At 41.7% G+C, this 23,670-nt stretch overlaps 1 protein-coding gene across 7 annotated transcripts in view; it reads right to left on the bottom strand.

Moving 5' to 3' along the window:
• LRRC4C (leucine rich repeat containing 4C) overlaps window positions 1-23,670 on the bottom strand; it is an 813,407-nt gene that overhangs the window by 182,971 nt on the left and 606,766 nt on the right. For all 7 annotated transcript variants that reach the window (XM_056527914.1, XM_056527916.1, XM_056527917.1 and 4 more), the window contains one exon: window positions 5,065-5,127. The gene's annotated coding sequence lies outside the window, so the exon portion shown is untranslated. The remainder of the gene's footprint in view (window positions 1-5,064; window positions 5,128-23,670) is intronic.

The raw sequence follows: 23,670 nt of genomic DNA on the forward strand, positions 1-23,670 counted from the left end.
ATAATGGGAGGGGTGGAGTCACTTATGGGATATACTGTATATATAATGTGAGGGGTGGACTCACTTATGGGAGATACTGTATATATAATGTGAGGGGTGGAGTCACTTATGGGATATACTATATATAATGTGAGGGGTGGACTCACTTATGGTATATACTGTATATATAATGTGAGGGGTGGACTCACTTATGGAAGATACTGTATATATAATGTGAGGGGTGGAGTCACTTATGGGATATACTGTATATATAATGTGAGGGGTGGACTCACTTATGGGATATACTGTATATATAATGTGAGGGGTGGACTCACTTATGGGATATACTGTATATAATGTGAGGGGTGGAGTCACTTATGGGATATACTATATATAATGTGAGGGGTGGACTCACTTATGGGATATACTGTATATATAATGTGAGGGGTGGACTCACTTATGGGATATACTGTATATATAATGTGAGGGGTGGACTCACTTATGGGATATACTGTATATAATGTGAGGGGTGGAGTCACTTATGGGATATACGGTATATAATGTGAGGGGTGGAGTCACTTATGGGATATACTGTATATATAATGTGAGGGGTGGAGTCACTTATGGGATATACTGTATATATAATATGAGGGGTGGACTCACTTATGGGATATACTGTATATATAATGTGAGGGGTGGACTCACTTATGGGATATACTGTATATTTAATGTGAGGGGTGGAGTCACCTATGAGAGATACTGTATATAATGTGAGGGGTGGACTCACTTATGGGATATACTGTATATATAATGTGAGGGGTGGAGTCACTTATGGGAGATACTGTATATATAATGTGAGGGGTGGAGTCACTTATGGGAGATACTGTATATATAATGTGAGGGGTGGACTCACTTATGGGATATACTGTATATATAATGTGAGGGGTGGAGTCACTTATGGGAGATACTGTATATATAATGTGAGGGGTGGAGTCACTTATTGTATATACTGTATATATAATGTGAGGGGTGGAGTCACTTATTGTATATACTGTATATATAATGTGAGGGGTGGAGTCACTTATTGTATATACTGTATATATAATGTGAGGGGTGGAGTCACTTATTGTATATACTGTATATATAATGTGAGGGGTGGACTCACTTATTGTATATACTGTATATATAATGTGAGGGGTGGAGTCACTTATGGGAGATACTGTATATATAATGTGAGGGGTGGAGTCACTTATGGGAGATACTGTATATATAATGTGAGGGGTGGACTCACTTATGGGAGATACTGTATATATAATGTGAGGGGTGGAGTCACTTATGGGAGATACTGTATATATAATGTGAGGGGTGGAGTCACTTATGGGATATACTGTATATATAATGTGAGGGGTGGAGTCACTTATGGGATATACTGTATATATAATGTGAGGGGTGGAGTCACTTATAGGATATACTGTATATATAATGTGAGGGGTGGACTCACTTATGGGATATACTGTATATATAATGTGAGGGGTGGAGTCACTTATGGTATATACTGTATATAATGTGAGGGGTGGAATCACTTATGGGAGATACTGTATATATAATGTGAGGGGTGGACTCACTTATGGGAGATACTGTATATATAATGTGAGGGGTGGAGTCACTTATGGGATATACTGTATATATAATGTGAGGGGTGGAATCACTTATGGGATATACTGTATATATAATGTGAGGGGTGGAGTCACTTATGGGATATACTGTATATATAATGTGAGGGGTGGACTCACTTATGGGATATACTGTAAATATAATGTGAGGGGTGGACCCACTTATGGGAGATACTGTATATAATGTGAGGGGTGGAGTCACTTATGGGATATACTGTATATATAATGTGAGGGGTGGAGTCACTTATGGGATATACTGTATATATATAATGTGGGTGGACTCACTTATGGGATATACTGTATATACAATGTGAGGGGGGGACTCACTTATGGGAGATACTGTATATATATAATGTGGGGGGACGACTCACTTATGGGATATACAGTATATATATATATATATATATATATATATATATATATATATATATATATACATATACAAACATATTTTCAGACTATTCATGGCCATAATTGACGTACCATTACTCTGTTACATCGAGTACAGTGTAGTCTCTTCTCTGGGGATGATTTAATACATATGCAGGGGCCGGATGACTTTGTAGCATATTACAGAATAGTATTAATATTAAATAAGAAAACAAATCTCTCGGGTCCAGTGAAGCGATGGTGTTTGCCAGGAATAATGACTGGGATACTGTGCACCATTATGCTGCAAGTTTGTCACATACAGAGTTAAAAATAACTTTTCCTTGAATTTCTCGATCAGTATTCAAAGATTACCCGGCGCACTATGAAGAACGGCAGCGTCCCCAGCACCAATTTACAACAATGACATTGCCATGAGCATTCCAGATAAAGTTAATAACTAGATATTAATAATCATTTTTGATTCCTTTTTTTTTTTTGCGCCTAGCCACAAAACCAGAAAATTATTCCAGCCGATACCTAAGATGCTTTTTTTTTTTTTACCTAGTCTCTTATCCATGAATAGAAAAACTGAGCTCATTTCTTCCAAAACAGTGCCACTCTTGTCCTCAGGTTGTGTGAGGTATTGCAACTTGGCTCCATTCACTTCAAAGGAACTGAGCTGCAGTACAACACACAACCTGAGAACAAGAGTGGCTCTGTTTTTTTAAGAAATTGGCTTTGTTCTTGTAATCCTGATAAAGCCTTTCGCACTCACATTGGTTGCATTGCATGTTTTTGCTCCAGGTCACTCTTAAAGGGGTACTCCGATGGAAAACATTTTTTTTTTAATCAACTGGTGCCAGAAAGTTAAATAGATTTGTAAAATATTTCTATTAAAAAATCTTAACCCTTCCAGTACTTATCAGCTGCTGTATTCTCCACAGGAAGTTCTTTTCTTTTTGAATTTCTTTTCTATCTGACCACAGTGCTCTCTGCTGACACCTCTGTCCATGTCAGGAACTGTCCAGAGCAGGAGAGGTTTGGTATGGGGACTTGTTCCTGCTCTGGGCAATTCCTGACACGGACAGAGGTGCCTTAGACTGGAAAGAACTACATAACTTCCTCTGAAGCATACAGCAGCTAATAAGTACTGGAAGGATTAAGATATTAAAACAGAAGTAATTTACAAATCTGTATAACTTTCTGGCACCAGTTATTTAAAAAAAAAAAAAATGTTTTCCAGCAGAGTACCCCTTTAAAGATAGGAGCAGGAAGGAGTAGATGATTTACACAGCAGTTTAGAATGGAGAGAAAAAGCATCCACATCTTCGGGGAGAGCAGATCACACAGGTTGTAAATAGAGAAGAAAGCATAGGATGCGTAGAAAGACACTGTAGATCAGTGTTTCCCGATTAGAATGCATAGTAGATATAGTACCACTAAATATTCAGGGGAGGGGGATTACATACTCAGCATCAATGTCTATTAGAGAGAAGGGAGAAGAAGAAATGACTGCAGGAATCAAGCTGTACCGGTACATGAGAGCGAGGGAAGGAACCAGCATGCTGGACACACACACCAAACAATCGACATGTATTACAAAAAGAAGGACGGGCACACAGGACTATGAGCAAGCTGCATATCCAGGGGTCCGAAAACATATAGGAGCATCAAGACTGCAACTCTACCATATGTAATCATTTTCTCCATGTTGGTGGTTGTGGATACATCTTGGGCTGACTGACTGGTGGAGAGGTGACGTTCGTTTCGCGGTCTGCCTGCAGACTACGAAACGGAGGTCGCCTCTCTGCCAGTCAGTAAGCCCAACCCTCTCCAAAACAGGGGCATCGCCTCTACGCCGGTCAGTCAGGCTGGCACTGACCACAGACTCCCTCTCCAGCACTGGGGCCTCGCCTCTCCGCCAGTCAGTCAGCCCATGACTGACCACGGACTCCCTCTCCAGCACTGTGGCGTCGCCTCTCCTCCAGTTGGTCAGCCTGGCACTGACCACAGACTCCCTCTCCAGCACTGTGGCATCGCCTCTCCTCCAGCCAGTCAGCCCGGCACTGACCACAGACTCCCTCTCTAGTACTGTGACGTCGCCTCACAGTCAGTCAGCTCGTTACTGACCACGGACTCCCTCTCCAGCTCTGTGGTGTCGCCTCTCCGCCAGTCAGTCAGCCCGGCACTGATCACAGTCTCCCTCTCCAAAACAGGGGTGTCATCTCTACGCCAGTCAGTCAGGCTGGCACTGACCACAGACTCTCTCTCCAGCACTGGGGCCTCGCCTCTCCGCCAGTCAGCCCGGCACAGACCACAGACTCCCTCTACAGCATTGTGGCGTCGCCTCTCCACCAGTCGGTCAGCCTGGCACTGACCACAGACTCCCTCTCCAGACTGTGGCGTCGCCTCTTCACCAGTCAGTCAGCCGGGTACTGACCACAGACTCCCTCTCCAGCACTGTGGCGTCGCCTCTTCACCAGTCAGTCAGCCCGGTACTGACCACAGACTCCCTCTCCAGCACTGGGGCCTTGCCTCTTCACCAGTCAGTAAGCCCGGTACTGACCGCAGACTCCCTCTCCAGCACTGTGGCGTTGCCTCTTCACTGGTCAGTCAGTCCGGTACTGAACACGGACTCCCTCTCCAGAACTGGGTCGTTGCCTCTCCGCCAGTAAGCCCAGCGCTGATTTGAAGATTTCTATACCTCCCTTTGTTCTTCATATGGATTCTCCCCCCTGAAGTTATCTATAACTATCCGCGGTTTCCAGTCCCATATTTTTTTGCCTAAAGCCGGTGTTGTTTATAGATCGGTAGTGCCGACCCAATACTTTCGCTGAGCTTAGCAAATCATTGGACGCTGGGCATTTGAGTCATGTCCTCGTCTTTCTAAGGACCCTAAGAGTTGCACAATCCACTTCTATGGTATAAATCCTCGTAGTTTATTTCTTTTTTCTATATCACTATTATTATAATTCATGTAACAATCCCACCAGGACATACACCATCCCATTATAACAATCAGAAACATTGTATTCCTTACCTTGTGGGATTAAGTGACTATGACTGTATCCGGTGAAGTTCTCAATTGTTTACGCATGAGCTCCTAAAGAAAAGAGAGAGAAATCAATGAATAGGATGTAGCACGGAACATAGTGATTGAAACAGTAGGAAATCAGACTATATATATGGATAATTCTACAGTGTTAATGTGATACATGAATCATCGGGTCAGGGGTTATCCGGTGATGGAACCCAACAGCTCTTATAGGGTTGAAAGTATAAAACTTTTATACCATTTTTTTTTCTTTTATACTAAAATTACGTTTTTAGTTTTTTTTTATGTTATTTATGCAAATTAGCTCTCCTCCCGAAGGAATTTTTCTCTAGTGCCACCTAATGGAGGGGGCTTCCCCATGTACGACCCATTAAAGTGTCTTGAAATACGACTGTGGACGGCACTGTTCAGGATTCTTGCCGCTCATCTGTTCAGAGCAGAATACTACATGGATTTAAAGGGGTACTCCGCTGCTCAGCGTTTCGAACAAACTGTTCCAAATGCTGGAGCCGGGAGCTCGTGATGTAATAGCCCCGCCCCCTCATGACATCACACCCTGTCCCCTCAATGCAAGTCTATGGGAGGGGGCGTGACAGCGTCACGCCCCCTCCCATAGACTTGCATTGAGGGGGCGGGGCGGGATGTCATGAGGGGCGGGGCTATGGCATCACGAGCTCCCGGTGCCCACTTCAGCGTTCGGAACAGTTTGTTCCAAACGCTGAGCAGCTGAGTACCCCTTTAAATGCTTAGTCATATGTTATAGCTCTTTAATGGTTTACAGGATAGGCGACTATATAGGAGAGCTGGTTTTTAAAGGAGTACTCTGTAGGAAAAGAAAAAAAAAAGAAAAATATATATATATATATATATATATATATATATATATATATATATATTTTTTTTTATCAACTGATGCCAAAAAGTTAAACAGATTTGTAATTTAAGAAAACCAAAACAATGAAACAGTCCTGCTAGGTTGAGGATAAGGAGAAAAGGATGAAGAAAGAAAAAAAAAGGAAAGACAGAAATATGTCCAATAATAGATTACATCAGACATATCACAGGTTAAAATATAATAATAAAAAAAATTAAAAAAAAATAAATATATATATATATATATATATATATATATATATATATATATATATCTTTAAAAGTAGTGTAAAATGCTTATATACAGTGATTATTTCCCCATTGGCATATACTGTAGTCTCGCTGGGAGGGCTGAAGATCTCAAATTACAGTCTCTCCGCTATATAATGGCATATTAGAACAATGAAGTGGCAAGTTGATGTCTTTTCCGTACTATAACATTATAGAATGACAAATTTAGTAGCGTTGTCCCAATGTCTATTTTGATACTGGCTCGGATAGCCAGTATCATAATAGAAAAGTGTTTCTCTGCATTTAGCTTGATTGTCAGCTGCACAGAGCCTGAGGTCTTCTATTCATCACAGCACTGCAACAATGTGAGGGCAGAAGTGGTCCCCCGGCAGGCTTCAGTGATGTCATGTCTGCTGGGGAACACCCACTTTCTCCTGCTGGGAGATTACACTGTGAGCAAGAAGAAAGGTAAGATACACAGCTTTTAAAAGCTCTTAATTTTTTTATTTTTTTTTAATGGCAGGAGGGGTGTTAGGAATAGTTAGGGAACATAGCCTGAGTAAGTTTAGAAAAGTTTATTTGGTGACAGATATTCTCTAAGGAAGGGATCCAGAGTCCATTACTTAGTCATAGGAGGCGTTAGAATATGAGAAGATTTCCTATAATACTTATTTGAAAGACCATCTGGCCCGGGAGACTTTCCCGGAGGAAGAGTCTTGATCATTGAAGCGATCTCAGATCGGGTAAAAAGTGCGTTAAGAGGGGACAGCTGGGATACAGACAAGCTGGGAAGGTTAACTGAGGCTAAGAAATCATCTATAAGGACCCACATCAGAGCATGGATTATATAATGAGGTATAATAGTCTTTAAATCTGTTCGCTATAAAAGTCAGCCAAACCTGAAGATTTCTGCGGGAATGGCTGACTCTCTAATGTGTATGGGGGCAAGGGGCTTGGCTTGACTATCTGGCTGCCTGAGCATGCTTATAGCAACTACACCATTTGTGGCCCTTTTATCTGGCATATCGGCCTAATTGTGCTCTGGGCAATTTATTTCTATGGCTTTCAAAATGGGAAGGAGGAAAAGAATGTGGAACAGGCCTGTTGTTAGGTTATGCGCTCCGGCCGCACACGCTGGCCGTGAGCGCATGGTCCCCTTACCTGCTGCCGCAGACGGGGCTGGGGCTCGCATCACGGGATGCGCCCACATGCGAGCCCCAGTCCATCACCCACCTGGTGTTTCTCCTGCCTCCGCCTCTCTGCTCCGGCGTGTGTGTTCCCATCCCCTAGGGAGCACGTGCGCTGGACCTTAAAGATTTAAAGGGCCAGTACGCTCATTAGTGTAATTCACCTGTGGCTCATTTATAAATTCCTCCACCTTCCTCACTCCCCTGCCGGATCTTTGTTGTCTTGTGCCGTAGAGAAAGCGTTCCTCAGTATTGCCTTGCCGTGTATCTGATCTCTTGCTTTGTGACTTGACCATGCTACTCTGTAGCCTGCCTACTGAACTCCTGCTACGTCATGACTATGCTACTGTGCCGCCTGCCCTGACCTTCTGCTATTCAGACTATGAGCTGCCTTATCCCTCCTGTGCCTCGCATCTCCTCATCCGCCTGTGTGGTCGAGCCGTGCCAGGGGTAGCGACCTGGGTGCCGCCTGCCGCGGAAAGTCCATCCCGCTTTGCAGCGGGCTCTGGTGAAAACCAGCGGCACCTTAGACTCCGCTCCCTGGTACGGTCCGAGTCATCTGCCACACAGGTCCAGTGGATCCACATCTACCGGTGTCTGAAACGTGAATGTTACACCTGTCTATATGCTTAATGGGGTACTCCGGTGGGAAGAAAAAAAATCATATCAACTGGTTCCAGAAAAGGAGCAAATCCCCAAAGAAAATCCCAATAGCAAACCTTTCCTGCTCAGGACAGTTCCTGACATGGACAGAGGTGTCAGCAGAGAGCACTGTGGTCAGACAAAAAAGAGCAAATCAACTTACTCTGGAGCATACAGCAGCAGATAAGTACTGGAAGGGTTAAGATTTTTCAATAGACGTTGATTTGAAAAAAAATATATATATATATGTTTTCCACTGGAGTACCCCATTAAGTCAGTGGTCTCTAACCCAGTCTTCCAGGTCCACCAGCAGTCCAGGATTTGACCCTGTCCTATTCCAAAGGAGTAAGTAAAAAAAGCTTTCAGTGATAGTGGGCTTGACGGATTGGGTTGGGACCACTGGCTTAAATGAACACATAGACCTCATGGGGGGGGGGGGGTTGGATAGTTTTTACAAGCCTCTTTTAATACACAATAGTATCCTTCTGGCTTTAGAAGCAACAGATTAATAAAGCATGCTAGTATCCAATCTATGACCTACATCTAAATCCTTTACTAGCAATTCTCCCAGATTTTCTCATTTATCTACATTCAGTCTCATTGCTACTGTAAATGGCTGCCCGAACGCTCAGTATGTCTAAGTCAGTTCATAATATGTACATTAAAGAAAAGTTACATTTCGTCAATTTCCCATGATGAAGTAAAAGCCTCCAAGGACCTGAGAAGGTTCAGCAGAGGGAAGGTGTGGAGTCTTACAAGCAATGATCCATTAATATGGAAAGGAGAGAAAAACAACAAGAGGTGCGCCCCTAGTGAGGACCATTTTGCGGGTATACCTGAGTGGAGATAGAAATGGGTCCTTACCCTTAAGTGTTGCGCTCAGGGCACAACACCTACAGTGGGGTCTGGAGAGAGAAAGAGCTGGAACGCTGCCACGAGGAACTCCCCAGGGTGACGTCAGCCTATCCGGTGGAAGTGCAATGTAGACATTTTTTGGAATAAAGTTCCTCTAAATGGAGGCGCTGGTGCCCAAGTGTGTTATAAAGATTTTATTTGCAACGCGTTTCAATCCCGGACAGGGATCTTCATCAGGCAATGATCCATGGATGGGGGAAAAGGTATGCAAATAAGCTGTGCTCCAGAAGGAAGAAAGCTGTGTTTCTAGCACCACCTATGGGTAGGTACCCTGTAAGACAATGCCTGATCCTATAAGATCCATGAAATAGGACTTAGTATTTACATCAAACCAGAGTTCCATCCAGTTGTCAAGGGTTCTAAACGCTCATCGGTTCAGAACACGGTAGTTAGTTAAAGGGGTATTCCAGGAAAAAACTTTTTTTTACATATCAACTGGCTCCAGAAAGTTAAACAGATTTGTATATTACTTCTATTAAAAAATCTTAATCCTTTCAGTACTTATGAGCTTCTGAAGTTGAGTTGTTCTTTTCTGTGCAAGTGCTCTCTGATGACACGTGTCTCGGGAACCGCCCAGTTTGCTATGGAGATTTGCTTCTAAACCGGGCAGTTCCCGAGACACGTGTCATCCGAAAGCACTTACACAGAAAATATCAACTCAACTTCAGAAGCTCATAAGTACTGAAAGGATTAAGATTTTTTAATAGAAGTAATTTACAAATCTGTTTAACTTTCTGGAGCCAGTTGATATGTAAAAAAAAAAGTTTTTTTCCTGGATAACCCCTTTAAGAAAATTATGCAAAAGAAAACATCAAAACCTCGATAGGCTGCTATCCAAATCCCAACCACTGAGTGGCCACACCTACATGTAGACACATACTTTATAGTATAAACAACTCACAACAGAGTACAGTGACCCCCCAACCTACGATGGCCCCAACATATGATCATTTCAACATATGATGCTTTTGTATGTCGGGGCCATCGCATAAACGACTATCCAGCAGCGCAGACTGCTTCAGCTGCCGCCGGATAGTCATTTAAGGTGCCCCGTGTGCTGCAGTGATGATCACTTACCTGTCCCCGGCGTTCCGGACCGTCCTCTTCAGGATCCCCTACATCGCCGTCTCTCTCCCTCGTCGTCATCAGCACGTCCCCGCGCATGCCGTCCCGTCATCCAATAGGAGCGACATGATGGCGGCGATGAAGAGCGACGATCCCAGGCAGCAGTGACAGTCCGGAGCGGCAGGGACAGCAATGGAGGGTGACATCCAGGGCAGCAGTGATAGTCCAGTGCGGGGACAGGTGAGTATAACTTCCTATACTTATCATTGCACGGATTACTCAACATACAATGGTTTCAAGTAACGATGGTTCATTTGGAACGAATTACCATTGTATGTTGAGGGATCACTGTATTACAGACTTAAGTTTATTTGTTATTATTTTTATTTATAAAAAAAGACCACTAGGGGCCCTGTAAAAAAACATAATCCTGTCCGACTGCAGCAGCATCTTTGTCCCAGCTAAAGCACAGGCCGGGACAAAGTGCAATAAGTGAGGCGGGACTAGTCCTTCTCTGTGCTCACTCCTGTCCTATCAGACTGCAGCATGAAAACAGAGAGGAGGCGGAGGTTACAGAGCAGCCTGCAGTGAATAGATGAGGAGACCCAGCACAGCACAGCAGACTCAGGGAGGAAGTAAATGCGTGATGAGTGCTGTGGCGAGCTCAGTGCTTGTCTCGGACATGCCAGCTCCTGAGCAGTGGATGTCAGAATGAGGGAGCAGCAGAACAGAGGGATTTGTGAGCCAAAAACAGAAGCTAGAGGCATAAAAAAGAAATGTAAAGCATTTGGGTAATTCTAATACATGAAGACAGGAAAGGGATGAATGCAAGTGTTTTCTCTCACACACAGTACATTATACCCTACAGCAGTGTTTCCCAACCAGGGTGCCTCCAGCTGTTGCAAAACTACAACTCCCAGCATGAACGGACAGCCTTCGGCTGTCCGGGCATGCCGGAAGTTGTAGTTCTGCAACAGCTGGAGGCACCCTGGTTGAGAAACACAGCCTTACAGAAATTCATCACGTATTCCGGAAATGAAGCGGAGATGTAAAAATAACAGCTAATCCAGAACGAAAATTACAGTAATGTCAACCTTTAATTAAAGAGCCGGAGAAGATCGGCGCTCGCTTCATGATGTCACCAAACAGCTGGCTGTCTCTTCACCGCCGACCAATTACAACGGCGCGGTCTCATGAAAGGAGAGGTCTCCAGACGTACGGCGAGGGTTCAAGAGCCGTACAAGAGACATGATGAAGAAGCAATTACATGGCTTCATGTCAATCAAAGGAAACTACAGCAAGGGGGGGGGGGGGGAAACGTGAGCGAGGGGGGCAAAGGTCAAATGTGACGACTGATTCTCTGGAAGAACAATCCGCAGAGTAAATAGAGATACAGAAATACAATAATTTAACCCAAACTAAAGAGGTGAACGGACGATCAATAGGGGGAAATTACCAATAACATAGGAATTGACTGTACGGCACAAACACACGGCGTCTACGGGGTTTTATATGTAAAACAATATTAGAAATGATTAGAACGTATATCCTTATAATAATAATCCTTATTGTACATATATAATAGTCAAGGTGTGTATTATAATGTTCTGCAGCAGCTGAGGTGTGTATTATAATGTTCTGCAGCAGCTGAGGTGTGTATTATAATGTTCTGCAGCAGCTGAGGTGTGTATTATAATGTTCTGCAGCAGCTGAGGTGTGTATTATAATGTTCTGCAGCAGCTGAGGTGTGTATTATAATGTTCTGCAGCAGCTGAGGTGTGTATTATAATGTTCTGCAGCAGCTGAGGTGTGTATTATAATGTTCTGCAGCAGCTGAGGTGTGTATTATAATGTTCTGCAGCAGCTGAAGTAAGTATTATGTTTTGCAGCAGCTGAGGTGTGTATTATAATGTTCTGCAGCAGCTGAAGTAAGTATTATGTTTTGCAGCAGCTGAGGCGTGTATTATAATGTTCTGCAGCAGCTGAGGTGTGTATAATGATTCTCTGCAGCAGCTGAGGTGTGTATTATGATGCTCTGCAGCAGCTTATGAGTCTATTATGATGTTCTGCAGAAGATATGATGTGTGTATACAATGTTCTTCAGCAGCCGAGCTGTGTATTATAATGTTCTGCAGCGGCTGAGGTGTGTATTATAATGTTCTGCAGCGGCTGAGGTGTGTATTATACTGTTCTGCAGCAGCTGGAGTATTATTATGTTTTGCAGCAGCTGAGTTGTGTATTATGATGCTCTGTAGCAGTTGAGGTGTGTATTATGATGTTTTGCAGAAGTCATGTGTGTATATAATGTTTTTCAGCAGCCGAGCTGTATATTATAATGTTCTGCAGCAGCTGGAGTATTATTATGTTTTGCAGCAGCTGAGGTGTGTATTATGATGCTCTGCAGCAGCTGAAGTGAGTATTATTATTGTGTTTTGCAGCAGCTGAGGTGTCTACTATGATGCTCTGCAGCAGCTGAGGTGTGTATTATGATGTTCTGCAGAAGATATGATGTGTGTGTATATAATGTTCTTCAGCAGCTGAGATGTGTGTTATGATATTCTGCTGTAGCTGAAGTGAGTATGATGATGTTCTACAGCACCTAAGGTGTATATTATAATGTTCTGCTACAGCTAAAGTGAGCGTTGTGATGTTCTGCAGCAGCTTAATTGTGTATCATGATTTTCTGCAGCATCTGAGCAGTGTATTATGATGTTCTGCAGCAGATAAGGTGTGCATTATTACTTTTCCAGCAGCTGAGGTGTGTATTATGATGTGCTGCAGCAGGTGAGATGTGTATTAAGATGTCCTAAAGCAGCTGGGGTGTGCAATAGGATGTTCTGAGGCAGCTGAGATGTGTATTATAATGTCCTGCATCAGCTGAGATGTGTTTTATAATGTGTTGCAGCAGCTGAGGTGTGTATTATGATGTGCTGCAGCAGCTGAGGTGTGTATTATAATGTCCTGCATCAGCTGATGTGTGTATTATAATGTGCTGCAGCAGCTGAGGTGTGTATTATAATGTTCTGCAGCAGCTGAGGTGTGTATTATAATGTCCTGCTTCAGCTGAGGTGTGTATTATAATGTGCTGCAGCAGCTGAGGTGTGTATTATAATGTCCTGCATCAGCTGATGTGTGTATTATGATGCCCTGAAGCAGCCGGGGTGTGTAGTGCATTGTCTTGCTGCAGCAGATGAGACGTGTATTATGAGGTTTTGCAGCAGCTGTACTATGTATCTTATTATGATGTTCTGCAGCAGCTGTACTATGTATCTTATTATGAGGTTTTGCAGCAGCTGTACTATGTATCTTATTATGAGGTTTTGCAGCAGCTGTACTATGTATCTTATTATGAGGTTCTGCAGCAGCTGTACTATGTATCTTATTATGATGTTCTGCAGCAGCTGTACTATGTATCTTATGAGGTTTTGCAGCAGCTGTACTATGTATCTTATTCTGAGGTTTTGCAGCAGCTGTGCTATGTATCTTATTATGAGGTTTTGCAGCAGCTGTACTATATATCTTATTATGAGGTTTTGCAGCAGCTGTACTATGTATCTTACTATGAGGTTTTGCAGCAGCTGTACTATGTATCTTATTATGAGGTTTTGCAGCAGCTGTACTATGTATCTTATTATGAGGTTTTGCAGCAGCTGTACTATGTATCTTATTATGAGGTTCTGCAGCAGCTGTACTATGTATCTTATTATGATGTTCTGCAGCAGCTGTACTATGTATCTTATGAGGTTTTGCAGCAGCTGTACTATGTATCTTACTATGAGGTTTTGCAGCAGCTGTACCATGTATCTTATTATGAGGTTTTGCAGCAGCTGTACTATGTATCTTATTATGAGGTTTTGCAGCAGCTGTACTATGTATCTTATTATGAGGTTTTGCAGCAGCTGTACTATGTATCTTATTATGATGTTCTGCAGCAGCTGTATTATGTATCTTATTATGAAGTTTTGCAGCAGCTGTACTATGTATCTTATTATGAGGTTTTGCAGCAGCTGTACTATGTATCCTATTATGAGGTTTTGCAGCAGCTGTACTATGTATCTTATTATGAGGTTTTGCAGCAGCTGTACTATGTATCTTATTATGATGTTCTGCAGCAGCTGTACTATGTATCTTATTATGAGGTTTTGCAGCAGCTGTGCTATGTATCTTATTATGAGGTTTTGCAGCAGCTGTACTATGTATCTTATTATGATGTTCTGCAGCAGCTGTACTATGTATCTTATTATGATGTTCTGCAGCAGCTGTACTATGTATCTTATTATGAGGTTTTGCAGCAGCTGTACTATGTATCTTATTATGAGGTTTTGCAGCAGGTGTGTATTATTATGGTCAATAATAAATCAGAATACCATTGTATCCAATGAATTGACGACAATATCATTTCTACACGATCTGATGATGTTTTAATGCAGACTTTGACTATTTGCATTATTGTGTAGTTAAATACAAGTTATCCTGTTATCAGCCATTTCACAACAGAAAGAATATGACAGTAATGTTTGTCAATAACGTACAACACAGCACATCTGTTCCAGGATAGGCGATACGATTGCATAGGGGCGTAGTACCCCTTTAAAGCTAAATTGGAAACATTTCTTGAAATGTACAGTGCAGATAGGTTGTTCTGTACATTTCAAGAAACGTTTTCAATTTACCTTTAAAGGGGTACTACGCCCCTATGCAATCTTATCCCCTATCCAGTATAGGGGATAAGATGTCTGATTGCGGGGTTCCCAGACATCCGATGCACAGAGCAAACTTCGATAGGGGGTGGAGGCTCGCTCGTCACGCCCCCTCAATGCAAGTCTATGGGAGGGGACGTGACGTTACGAGCCTCCGGCGCTGCACCCAACGCTCTAAATGAACGCTGGGTGCAACAGGGAGATCAAGGAGGGCCCCAATGGCGGGGACCCCCACGATCAGACATCTTATCCCCAATCCTTTGGATAGGGGATAAAATGTCTAGGAGCAGAGTACCCCTTTAGACTAAACACAACATATCTGCAGAGTGGCGGCTGTGGCGCTTTACTGATTTATATAGAACACTACGGCACTATGTCTTGTGCACAGTAGAACATATGCCTCTATTTTTACACTGTGCCTAAGCAGGTAAATGCATTTTTCATGTATTGAACAAGACCCCATTTAACTCATTTTTCCGAGACAGAAGCTGAATACTCAGAAATGCACCTAAAATGCTTTTACATTATCAATAAATAAACATATTTTGATAACATTTCATGCTGTATGTTATTTTTCAGCGCCTTGGATGACACTTACTGGATTTATAAAGAAGATGCATCATTAAAATATTGCCGATTGTTTCAGTCATCATTTATTTATTTTTTTTACTTTCATTTCCCACATCATTATCAATATTTAAAAAAATAAAACTGACATTTTATAGTCCTCACTCTGGCCATTAAGCCTTACAATAGGCTTGGTCTCAGCAGATCTCCTGATATCACTTTATAGATATAGATAACCACTGACCACTGACAATAGACTGCCCCTTCCTGTTCTGTGGAAATCACTTCTCAGCAGTCATCTTCTTATGTCACCTATATGGATAACACTGAATTCACCACTGACATATAGACTAATACTTCCAGTTCTGTAGAGATGACTTTTTAGCAGTTTCCCCACATTAGGTAGCAGTTTCCCCACATTAGGTAGCATAGTTTCCCAAAATGAGGTAGCATCGTTTCCCCACATTAGATAGCATAGTTTCCCCCCACATTAGGTAGCATAGTTTCCTCTCATTAGGTAGCATAGTTTCCCCACATTAGGTAGGATAGATTCCCCACATTAGGTAGCATAGTTTCCCCACATTAGGTAGCATAGTTTCCCCACATTAGGTAGCATAGTTTCCTCTCATTAGGTAGCAGTTTCCCCACATTAGGTAGAATAGATTCCCCAAATTAGGTAGCATAGTTTCCCCACATTAAGTAGCATAGTTTCCCCACATTAGGTAGCATAGATTCCCCATATTAGATAGCAGTTTCCCCACATTAGTTAGCATAGTTTCCTCACATTAGGTAGCAGTTTCCACACATTAGGTAGCAGTTACATTTGGTAGCATAGTTTCCCCACATTGGGTAGCATAGTTTCCCCACATTAGGTAGCATAGTTTCCCAACATTAGGTAGCAGTTTCCCCACATTAGGTAGCATAGTTTCCCCACATTAGGTAGCAGTTTCCCCACATTAGGTAGAATAGTTTCCCCACATTAGGTAGCAGTTTCCCCACATTAGATAGAATAGTTTCCCCACATTAGGTAGCATAGATTCCCCACATTAGATAGCTGTTTCTCCACATTAGGTAGCATAGTTTCCTTACATCGGGTAGCATGGTTTTCACACATTAGGTAGCAGTTTCCCGACATAGGGTAGCGTAGTTTCTCCACATTAGGTAGCATAGTATCCCCACATTAGGTAGCACAGATTCCCCACATTAGGTAGCATAGTTTCCTCACATTAGGTAGCAGTTTCCCCACATTAGGTAGAAAAGATTTCCAACATTAGGTAACATAGTTTCCTCACATTAGGTAGCAGTTTCCCCACATTAGGTAGCATAGTTTCCCAACATTAGGTAGACTAGTTTTCCCACACTAGGTAGCATAGTTTCCTCACATGAGGTAGCAGTTTCCCCACATTAGGTAGCATAGTTTCCTCACATTAGGTGGGGAAAAGTAAAAAAAAAATACCCATTAACCCCTTCCATATTAAAAGTTTAAATCCCCCCCTTTTCCCAAATTCCATATAAAAAAAATAAGTAAACATAATAAAAATAAACATATGTGGTATTGCCACATGCACAAATGTCCAAACTATTAAAATATACCATAATGAAACTGCTCAGTCAATGACGTATACGTAAAATGTCCAAAATTGTGTATTTTTTGTCACTTTGTATACTCATTCATAAAAATTTATAACAACAATCAAAAAGTTCCATGAAAACAAAAATGGTACAGATAAAATCTGCAGATGATGTCACAAAAAATGACGCTCACACATCCCTGTATAGTGAAAAATGAAAAAGTTATTGGGGTCAGAAGAGGACATTTTTAAACGCACTCATTTTCATGTATGAAGTTATAATTTTTTAACAAGAGTAAAACTAAATAAAACCTATATAAGTTGGGTATAATTTTAATCATATGGACTGACAGAATAAAGGTGTCATTTTTACCAAAAAGTGCTTTGCATAGAATCGGAAGCCCCCAAAAGTTACAAAATGACTTTTAAATAACACTACAGCACTATGTCTTGTGCACAGTAGAACATATGCCTCGATTTTTATTGCCTAAGCAGGTAAATGCATTTTTCATGTATTGAACAAGACCCCATTTAACTCTTTTTTCCAGGACAGAAGCTGAATACTCAAAATGCACCTAAAATGCTTTCACATTATCAATAAATAAACATATTTTGCTAACATTTCATGCTGTATTTATTTTTCAGCACCTTGGATGACACATACTGAATTTATAAAGAAGATGCATCATTAAAATATTGCCGATTGTTTCAGTCATCATTTATTTATTTTTTTTACTTTCATTTCCCACATCATTATCAATATTTAAAAAAATAAAACTAACATTTTATAGTCCTCACTCTGGCCATTAAGCCTTACAATAGGCTTGGTCTCAGCAGATCTCCTGATATCACTTTATAGATATAGATAACCACTGACCTTACTGGATTTATAAAGGAAATGCGTCATGAAAATATTACCTATTGTTTTTGTTATGTCTTTTAGGTTGCACATTTAAAAAAATTATTCTAATTTTTTTTACTTTCATTTCCCACATCATTATCAATATAAAAAAATAAATAAAACTGAAATTTTACAGTCCTCTCTCTGGCCACTAAGCCTTACAATCCGCCCCCATGTTAATCTGGCTCCGCGACCGCTGTGCTAGAAAAGTGAGCAGCGGCAGTGCTGCTCATGTGTGTTTCGTGGGGCCCCTGTGCAGCTGAAACGGCTGTACAGGCAATATAACATAGGATCCACCACTGACAATAGGTTGACCCTTCCTGTCCTGTAGAGATCACTTCTCAGCAGTCAACTCCTTATAACACATATATTTATATATATATATATATATATATATATATATATATATATATATATATAGGGGAATATGCAAATCAGCTCATTACATCACCTTCTCAGGTGATGTTCCCTGGTATCAGCTTAGCTCCAGTTGCGGAATATAAAAAGCTAATCGGGATTAATGCCAAACCAGAACTCTCTCTCCAGAAGGAAAGAGGGACCCATCTGCAGACAGCTGTTTCGGGGTTCTTGCCCCTTGCCAGTACAGAGCAGGTTTATCTGGCTTGGCTGAGATGAGGGGCCTTAGACCAACAAGATCACCCTGCTCTGTAATGACGAGGGGCAAGAACCCCGAAACAGCTGTCTTCAAATGCGTCCCTCTTTCCTTCTGGAGAGAGAGTTCTGGTTTGGCATTAATCCCGATTAGCTTTTTATATTCCGTAACTGGAGCTAAACTGATACCAGGGAACATCGCCTGAGAAGGTGATGTAATGAGCTGATTTGCATATTCCCCTACCCAGAATGCCTGCGGAGTGCTTAGTGGCCCTTGAAAGCTCCGTCACACTGAAATACCTGGATCTGGAATACCCCTTTATAGGTAAAATGATGGTACCTTCCTTTGTAGCACGTAAAAGTGGAATATGTATAAAGCAATTAGATTAGGAGTTGGATGGGGCAATCAATTTTTGGCTGAATGAGGGGCTTCACCTCAGAATGGAGGGCATTGATGTTGACGTCTTTGGCGTTGAGTGACCTTTGACTGTGCCACTTGACTCTCCCCTTTGAGGTATAAAATCTTTTGCTCACTGTTTGTTTCTGACCCAGCTTTGCTTCCTACCAGGCAATGTGCAGAGAACTGCAGCACAGATCCATTGAAGTGAATGTGAATAAAACCCTTGTCTTTTAATTTTTCATGAGGTACGCAAGTCTTAATTGCACCATAGAGCTCCCAGCCATATGGAAGACCTATCCGGCACGGAGATGATTGACTGCCGTGTTTTGCAGAATTGACTCATAGTCATGAATGAGAACACTTAGACCATTACAACATAATTTAGGCATAAACATAATCTTTAAAGGGGCTGTCCAGGATCAGGAAAAAAGCATGGCTGCTGCCTTTAATTTATGACACCTATAACAAAAAATACCACAGTGGAGAAACGGGTAAGTTTTCAATTGTAAACAACACAATATCCCAAATCAGGGATCGTGAATACCCTTTCTTTATATCCCTTTTTACCCTAAAACTTTTACATCATATATCACTTTTTTTAGCCACAGTCCAAACAACTGATGATAAAAATAGATTGGCAACAAAAGCATATTAAAATCTTAGACACATAGCCCCCCGACATGTTTTGCTCCTCAGAGCTTCATCAGAGGTCTGGGCAAGCTCAGTCCCATTTACTTGAATTAAGCTAAGCTTCAATACCAGACACATCCTGCAGAGCCGACAAGTGTGCTGCTGTTTTTGGAAGAAAGATAAAAATGTTTTTAAATCGTACACAGTCCCTTTCAATTTTTTATTGCCATTTTATGTTTTCAATAGGCAGGTAAGTATAATGCATCCTGATAAATTCTATCCAATAAGAAAACAAAAAAACTGCATTGACTACAGTTAGTGATACATAGTCCTCATAGTCCTACTAATAGATACTAATAATAATGCTTGACAATATTATAATACAGGGTGGCCCATTTATATGGATCCACCTTAATAAAATGGGAATGGTTGGTGATATTAACTTCCTGTTTGTGGCACATTAGTATATGTGAGGTGGGGAACTTTTCAAGATGGATGGTGACCATGTCGGCCATATTGAAGTCTGCCATTTTGAATCCAACTTTTGTTTTTTCAATAGGAAGAGGGTCATGTGACACATCAAACTTATTGGGAATTTTACAAGAAAAACAATGATGTGCTTTGTTTTAATGTAACTTTATTCTTTCATGAGTTATGAGAAGCCTGTGCTAGCATTTGTCCTGCGGTGTATATAGTAGTATATAGCAATGTATACGGATACTGGAAGCCTGTGCTAGCATTTCTCCTGCGGTGTATATAGTAGTATATAGCAGTGTATACGGATACTGGAAGCCTGTGCTAGCATTTCTCCTGCGGTGTATATAGTAGTATATAGCAGTGTATACGGATACTGGAAGCCTGTGCTAGCATTTCTCCTGCGGTGTATATAGTAGTATATAGCAGTGTATACGGATACTGGAAGCCTGTGCTAGCATTTCTCCTGCGGTGTATATAGTAGTATATAGCAGTGTATACGGATACTGGAAGCCTGTGCTAGCATTTCTCCTGCGGTGTATATAGTAGTATATAGCAGTGTATATGGATACTGGAAGCCTGTGCTAGCATTTCTCCTGCGGTGTATATAGTAGTATATAGCAGTATGTAGAGAAGAGGGTTGCATTGACAATCCAACACAATGGGCAGCACATTGAAAACATTTTATAAGTGGTCAGAAACTTGTAAATAACTCATGAAAGAATAAAGTTGTGTTAAAACCAAGCACATCATTGTTTTTCATGTGAAATTCCCAATAAGTTTGATGTGTCACATGACCCTCTTCCTATTGAAAAAACAAAAGTTGGATTCAAAATGGCTGACTTCAAAATGGCCGCCATGGTCACCACCCATCTTGAAAAGTTTCCCCCCTCACATATACTAATGTGCCACAAACAGGAAGTTAATATCACCAACCATTCCCATTTTATTAAGGTGGATCCATATAAATGGCGCCCCCTGTAGATTGAATTGCTTTGGATATACACTCAGTGGGCATTTTATTAGGTATGCCTTTTCAATTGCTTATTGACACAAATAGCTAATCAGCCAATCGCATGGCAGCAACCCAATGCATTTAGGCAAGTAGGTGTGGACAAGACAACTTTTCTTCCCCCAACCGAGCATCATGGGGGAAGAAAAGGGATTTAAAGAGAATGGCCAAAAATCGAAAATATCCAGTGATCGGCAGCTGTATGGAGGAAAATCCCTTGTTGATGTCAAAGGAAATAGGCAGACTGGTTTGAGATGACAAAAAGGCAACAGTAACTCAAATAAGCACTGGTTACAACCAAAGTCTGCAAAATATCATCTCTGAGTGCACAACATGTCCAACTGTGAAGAAGATTGAAGAAGCTACAACAGCAATAGATCACACCAGGGACCACGCCTGACAGCTAAGGACAAACAACTAAGGGCAAGTCTTCATTTCACACAGACACCAACAATGGACAGTGGAAGACTGGAAGAACATTGTCTGGTCTGAGGAGTCTCCATTCCAACTGTGACATTCAGATGGGTCAGAATTTGGTGTAAACAACATAAAGCCTGGATTACTCCTGCCTTGTATCAGGTTTAGGCTGGTGGGGGTGTAATGGTGGGTGGACATTTTCTGGGCACTTTGGGCCCCTTAGTAACAACAGTCTGGTATAAACCCCACAGCCTAACTGAGTATTGTTACTGACCATGTCCGTCCCTTTATGACCACAGTGGACCCATCTTGTGATGATACTTCCAGCAGATAATGCCCCATGTCACATGACATCATCTCATACAGGACAATGAGGTCACTGGACTCCAATGGCCTCCACAGTCACCAGATCTCATCCAATAGATCACCGCTGGGATGTGGGGGAACCAGAGATTCTCATCATGGATCTGACAAATCTACAGCAACTGTGTGATGTCATCATGTCCATATGGAGGAACTGTGTGATGTCATCATGTCTATATGGAGGAACTGTGTGATGTCATCATGTCCATATGGAGGAACTGTGTGATGTCATCATGTCCATATGGAGGAACTGTGTGATGTCATCATGTCTATATGGAGGAACTGTGTGATGTCATCACGTCCATATGGAGGAACTGTGTGATGTCATCATGTCTATATGGAGGAACTGTGTGATGTCATCATGTACATATAGAGGAACTGTGTGATGTCATCATGTCTATATGGAGGAACTGTGTGATGTCATCATGTCCATATGGGGGAACTGTGTGATGTCATCATGTCCATATGGAGGAACTGTGTGATGTCATCATGTCCATATGGAGGAACTGTGTGATGTCATCATGCCTATATGGAGGAACTGTGTGATGTCATCATGTCCATATGGAGAACTGTGTGATGTCATCATGTCCATATGGAGGAACTGTGTGATGTCATCATGTCCATATGGAGGAACTGTGTTATGTCATCATGTCTATATGGAGGAACTGTGTGATGTCATCATGTCCATATGGTGGAACTGTGTGATGTCATCATGTCCTTATCAAGGAACTGTGTGATGTCCTCATGTCCATATGGAGGAACTGTGTGATGTCATCATGTCCTTATCAAGGAACTGTGTGATGTCATCGTGTCCATATGGAGGGAACTGTGTGATGTCATCATGTCCATGTGGGGGAACTGTGTGATGTCATCATGTCCATATGGAGGAACTGTGTGATGTCATCATGTCCATATGGAGGAACTGTGTGATGTCATCATGTCCATATGGAGGAACTGTGTGATGTCATCATGTCCATATGGAGGAACTGTGTGATGTCATCATGTCCATATGGAGGAACTGTGTGATGTCATCATGTCCATATGGAGGAACTGTGTGATGTCATCATGTCCATATGGAGGAACTGTGTGATGTCATCATGTCCATATGGAGGAACTGTGTGATGTCATCATGTCCATATGGAGGAACTGTGTGATGTCATCATGTCCATATGGAGGAACTGTGTGATGTCATCATGTCCATATGGAGGAACTGTGTGATGTCATCATGTCCATATGGAGGAACTGTGTGATGTCATCATGTCTATATGAAGCAAAATCTCTAAGGAATGTGTCCAGCACCTTGTAGGAAGTATGCCATGAAGAATGAAGGCAAAATGGTGTTTAACCCAGTACTAACAAGGTGTACCTAGCAAAGTGTCCAGTGAGTTTATATCTGCTTAGTTCAGATGGCACACCAAGTGGTCAGTCTTGGGATTGCAATTCAAATTCAATCATAGATGATATGAAGCATCAGTCCGTAACCTATAGGAATGCTGCATATAGTGTATAAAATAAGATAGCCGGGAGACGAGTACAATAGACTATAGTGCCGCACTGATCTTCATATCCACATCCATAAGATCCCAGACACTTTTCACTGGTGAATATTCATTAATCCACTCCCAGTACTCGAGGAGAGCCTCAAAATAAGCTGCGGATCTGGAGTGTGCTGACTCAAAGCGGTAGATGGTATTCCAGCTCTGGCAAGGAATTAAGAAGCATAACTAACAAGCGGTAATAGCTCTCTCTATATGTCTGATATCTTGTGTCACTGAGTCCCCTGGTACTACTTCAAAGGAGTTAGAAGCACAATGTCGAATCCTCTTTAACTCCTGGTCTTATCACTTTAGAATCCCAGAAGAGGTCAGTGTGTTGCTATTCTGTATTCTGCCGGGTCCCTTTATTGTCTTGGAGAGAAAGGAATTAATTGCTTCATTTAGCTCTCCACTTAATTCACAATATTACTCCGCACTTCGCTACCCATCCAAATGAGGAGAGTGGAGTTACAAAAATACATTTAGCTTACATTCT

Source organism: Hyla sarda, chromosome 6 (genome assembly GCF_029499605.1).
Source record: "Hyla sarda isolate aHylSar1 chromosome 6, aHylSar1.hap1, whole genome shotgun sequence".
NCBI lineage: Eukaryota > Metazoa > Chordata > Amphibia > Anura > Hylidae > Hyla > Hyla sarda.